This window comes from Aedes albopictus, chromosome 3 (assembly GCF_035046485.1).
Source record: "Aedes albopictus strain Foshan chromosome 3, AalbF5, whole genome shotgun sequence".
NCBI lineage: Eukaryota > Metazoa > Arthropoda > Insecta > Diptera > Culicidae > Aedes > Aedes albopictus.
In genome coordinates this window covers 16948440-16954018 of record NC_085138.1, presented here as the reverse complement: position 1 = coordinate 16954018, position 5579 = coordinate 16948440, and the positions used below count along the sequence as shown (strand labels likewise).

Sequence of the window (5579 nt, the reverse complement as noted above, 5' to 3'; positions counted from 1 at the left end):
GGAATTAATCAGGGAATTCCATAGTAAATTCTGTCAGCAATTCATCCACGAATTTCCTCAGGAAACCCTTCACGGATTCCTTCGGAAATTCGTCCAGGATTTTCTCTAGGAACACCTTCAGGATTTTTTCCAGGGATTCCTCCAGGAATTCTTCCACAATTTCCATCAGGAGTTGCTGCAGGGACTCCTCCGAGAATTCCACTGAGAATTCCTCCAGGAACTCCTTCAGGGATTTTCCAAGGGATTTTCCCAGGGATCTTTCTACGAATTTTTCCAGGGATTCTTTCAGTAATTCCTTCGATGATTTTTCCAGGAATTCTCAAGGGCTTGTTTCAGGAATTTCTCCCATACTGTAGAGAAGTCTCCACAATTTAATCCATTAGTTGTTTCAAGAATTCCTCTAGAAATTCCTCCAGGAATTCCTTCAGGGATTTTTCCAGCAATTCAAACGGAAATAGCTTCAGGCATTCCTCAAGGAATTACTCCAGGAACTTCTCCATGAATTTCTCCGGGAATTGGTTCAGGAATTGCTCATGGGCTCCAAGGATTTTCCCAGGGATTGCTCTTGAAAATCCTTCGAAGATTCCTTCTGGAAAATTTCTCCAGGAAATCCTCCAGAAATTCCTCCAAGGATTCTTCCATAAAATTCTCTAGGGCTTTCTGCAGAAATTGTTCCAGGAAATTTTCCAGGAATATCTTCAGAATTTCTTAGGGATTTTTCCAGGAATTCCTCCAGCAATTGCTTCAGGGATTCCTCCACAATTTTTCTCCACGGTTTCCCCAAGGAATCCATCAGGAAATCCTTCTCCAGAAATATAGAAATAATAAAAATATAAATAGAAATCTCCCAGAATTCCTCTACAGATTGCTCCAGACATTCATCCAGTAATTCTTTCAATAATTTCCCTAGAAATTCATCCAGGAATGCCTCTCACAATTCCCACAGAAATGCCTCTAGAAATCCCTGCAGGCATTCCTGGGCTTGTTAGGCGAATATCTGTAAGTAAAAAGAAAATCGGGTTAAGTACTGTTCCTTTGAATTCTACTAAGAATTTGCATCCTTTGACAGATACGTATTTCGACCTCAACTGTGTAAGGTCGTCTTCAGTGTCTTCAGTGGCACCTGGAACTAATTCCATGACACTACTGGTTGTCCCAAATATTGTCTGTGGCTATTTTATTGTCAACTGGTTTTCAGGATGCCTAAAAAGCCGCGAATTGATGTGTTCCATGGGGAGCACCCATTAAGTATGTCACGCTGAAATTGGGAATTTTCGAAGCTCCCCCTCCCCTCTTCGTACGGGCTTTTCCTATACTTAATACATTTCTTGCCACATTTTATTAACCCCCTCTCCCCCTAGGCTCGTGATGTACTTAATGGATGGCCTCATGCATGATTTTGGTTCACTTCTATATTTTACCATTTCTGGCGGGGCACTCGTTACCTGTTCTTCAACACTACCGGTTCTCCCAAATGTGCGTCTGAGACTTCTTGCTAACAAACTGTTAATTAGGTTATTGAAAAAACGCGATTTGGTGTGTCGCATGCAAAGGTTCGGTTCACTTTTATGTTTTACCACTTATGACGAGACACCTAAAATCGGGTCCCGGACAGGGCCTGTTATCCCACATTTGGTCTGTGAGTATTTTCTTGCTAACCGTTCATCGGGTTATCGAAAAAGCTGCTGTTTTATGTGTCGCATGCATTGGTTTGGTTCACTATTATATTTGGACACTTCCGGTGGGACATCCGGAACCGGTCCCAGAACACTACCGGTTAAGATATGGTCGGAGACTAGTTTCTTGCTAATATTTCATTAGCTTATCAAAAAATCCGCGCTCTGATGTGTCGCATGCATGGATTTTGTTCTCCTTTACATTTGGCCACTTCCACCGGGCCCCCCGGAACCGGTTTTGGATCACTACCGGTTCAGATATGGCCTGATACTATTTTCCTGCTAACCGTTCATCGGGTTACCGAAAATGCCGCTAAATGGCCATAACTCCGGAACGGCTGGACCGATCCGAACCGTTTTCAATAGGAAACAATGGGACTATATGCCGCGTCGAATGAACCATCGTTGATGACCGATCGGTTGAGGTTTACTACCAAAAAGTGATGTGAGTTTTTTGTGCACACACATACACACATACACACACGCACACACACACATACACACATACATACACACACAGACATCACCTCAATTCATCGAGCTGAGTTGATTGGTATATGTGACTCGACCCTCCGGACCTTCTATCAAAAAGTTATTTTTGGAGTGAACAAATAGCCTTTCCCTTACACTTAGTGTACGAGAAAGGCAAAAAGGAGATTAACCAGCCATAGGCTGACAATCTCGATAATCTATATATATAAAAATGAATTTCTGTCTGTCTGTCTGTCTGTCTGTCTGACCGCTATGCATTCGAAAACTACTGAACCGATCGGTGTGAAATTTTGTATGTGGGTATTTCGGAGACCGGGGAAGGTTCTTAGCTTGGTGTGAGACCTCTCCGGTCTCTGGAACGGGGGGCTCCCATACAGATGACTTCGCCGGAGACGTCCCTATAAAGCTGTATGTCAAAAAACAAAGTAGGCAGGCAGTACGACGTTTGCCGGGACAGCTAGTAATATATAAAACTAGCTGTATTCGGCAAACTTTGTCTTGCCTACTGCGTTTTTTGACGTTTCAAGTTTCTAGCCAAGACCAAGGATGGAAATCTAGTGATCATGAACAAATCCATAACGTATCGTAGTAGGTTTTTATCATGTGAGTTTGACGACCATGATAAAGACTATTCACGAGCTCATTCGATGTAGTTTCCTCACGATGAAACGATTCATTGGATGTGTTAGTTTGCGATAAACGTATGGTTGGCATGGTGAGATTCAAGCTAGAGTAACGAACATTACCGACATTACGCATTAGTGCAATCGAAAAGTCAAACAACGATATTACGGCTACCTGTTTTTTCTTAATTTCCTAGAAATAAAAGTTATTGACAGATTCCAACGAGTGATTATTGAGTTTCCAGTACATCTGGCCGAGATGAGGTACAACTGGGCCATCACGTCGATTTCTTTCAAACCGCTCAAATGCTACCGGACTGTTTCAAAATGTTCTTCCATACTCGAAAAGAAATCGATGTTCGTGGCTCGTTTAAGTATCAGCCTGTTCCGTACAGAAGTACTAAGAATAGCGTCTAAAACGCATTTTTTTAATCAATGTGAATCAATTGCCTGTATCGTAAAAACAATCAAGGGAGTAGAAGCATTCAAAGCTCGACAAAATTCGTCCTCAGTGAGTAAGAATGTGTTCATTTTCTATTGGGGCCTGTCCACCAACTGCGTAGACTCTTAGGGGAAACGGGGGGGGGGAGGGTTTGGTCTGGCCAAAGTCTACGCTCCATACAAATTTCGAAAATTGTGTATGAACAAAAGTCTACGGAGGGGGAGAGAGGGGGTCTGGGATTGCCCAAAATGAGTCTACGTAGTTTATGGACAGCGCCTTAAGAACATAGACGCGATGAGTGGGTAGTCCTACGCATACAATTCTTTGAGTAAGACAGTCAGTGTTTACCGACAAATTTAGGCCTGCTCTCTAGATACTATTTCATCGATTCTCGGAATTCCTCAAAAAATTCAGCAGAAATTTAATATGCGATTCTAAGGCTGACAGTTTCAAAAAGATTCCCAGATTGAACCCGATGAATATAGTACGGCGGTACTGCTCCCCATCTCAAAGTGTCACGTTTTATGGATTACCCTTTGAATCATACGCGAAAATTATTCATGCGCTACCTAGTTCAACTTATCACGCTGACATAATGCGTAGGTAGGTACATGACATGTCTAAGCAATTTACGAGAAACTGCAGGGTTTTTCCAAAAGTTTGGGACAAAACGAAATAAGATTTTTTTTTTCAGATTTCAAGTGTTATTTATTATAAACTAATTCGGCAGATACCAGTAATAGTAGAAGTTAAAATTAACATTTAGTGTACGTATTGACTAGGCTCCAGCACTAGATAACACCGAAGCGACTGCGGCAGGGAACAGGTCGCGGTTCAGTTTACAGTCAGGTTTTTTTTTACGCGGGGGATACGTACCGCGTAAAAAAAAAACTCAGTTCAAAATTCGAAAAACCGCGTAAAAAAAGTCTCACCATTTCTCGACGAATCATGCAAAAATAAGACGATGAATTTTTTTTTCGTATGGAGTTTTCATTTACGCGGCCGCGTAAATGAAAACCGCGTAAAAAAAGACCTGACTGTAATTTTCAGTATAGTGTCGGTACTATTTCCGCTCAGCCTGTTACGCAACGCTGTATACACATTATTAAAATGTGAAAAATCACGTTCATTCGAAGCTTGTGTAGAAGCAGCCGCAAACACTACCCGTGCGATTCTCCAAAGTCGCTCGTCCTCCAACCGCTTGCAATACCAATAATTGACGACATTGAACGATGAACCTGTGGCGGGCACTCGCTTCTGATACTGTAGAGCGGCAATTTGTTGCTCCATAGTGCAATCTTCACGATGGTTCTCATTTCCATGTCCTAAGGTTTGCGTGATGAAATCATCCATATTGAAAGTGTCGTCCTGGGTTGCTTCATCAGTTTGATCCAAAGCTGATGTTGTTGTATTAGTCAAGCCGTTTTCATGAAGTTCAATTTTGTTCCACAACTTCACAAGGAATTCCTAGTTAAATAAAAAAAAAGTATTGATAGGCTTCATGATTTTTCTATTCCAGGAACAGTGTTATTGTTTTTGTAAACTAATGACATTTTTTAGAGACTGAAACATTATTAAATCTTAATTCAAGCATAAACAACTGCAAAAGTAATCGGATAGGGCTAAAAAAGTTATCAGAATAATAGAAGCGAAATTATATGCTATCGAATATTCGCATTAAAGTATAATTTAAGCATTAAATTATTCTAGTCTTAGCCCTTTCAGGGTGTATATCTTTTCATTTTAATTGAATATTTGGCCAACGGGCTTAGCAAGAATGGTTGTAATTAAAAAGTTGCTAAAATTCCATTTACATAATACATAATACATCACATGCCCATATATGTCTAGAGGTTTTGATGCCATATCCTATTAGTTTACAAAATCAATGTACACAAGAACAAACATCGTTATTACGATAATTTCAGCTTTCTGATCAGCAGAAAACAATTCAGATCCGCTGAAGTTTAGTCGTGGATCCAAAAACAATGCAGCTTTGTACGCATTATTGGCCATTAAGGTTTGCTGGCGAGTTTCCATAGATTCCAAAATCTTGTCTTTGAAACGGCATTCTTTGAGGCGCTTTACTTGTCCATATGCTTTCAGCCATTCAATATGGAATTGGCTGATAGGGCAATCAAGGTATTGTGCACGTACGCTTGCAGCGTGCAAAGGGGCAAATGCTTCATTGAATTCATCGATAAATGGCCACAGTTCTGATATATCTGAAAGTTAGAATTTAAAATGTAGGTTTCGTGGAAAAATAAAAACAAAATTTGATTTACCAAGTTCTGGAAACTTTACACCCAAACCGTAAAAGAACTCTCGATTTTTATCGAGAGATTT

The 5579-nt window shown here is 40.6% G+C and overlaps 1 long non-coding RNA gene across 1 annotated transcript; it reads right to left on the bottom strand.

The window, feature by feature from the left end:
* Window positions 1-4279: 4279 nt before the first annotated feature.
* LOC134291486 (uncharacterized) lies at window positions 4280-5579 on the bottom strand. Its single transcript, XR_009999111.1, has 3 exons — window positions 5519-5579; window positions 5151-5458; window positions 4280-4700 (listed from the first exon to the last, which is right to left on the bottom strand). It is a non-coding gene; the product is annotated as an uncharacterized LOC134291486 (long non-coding RNA).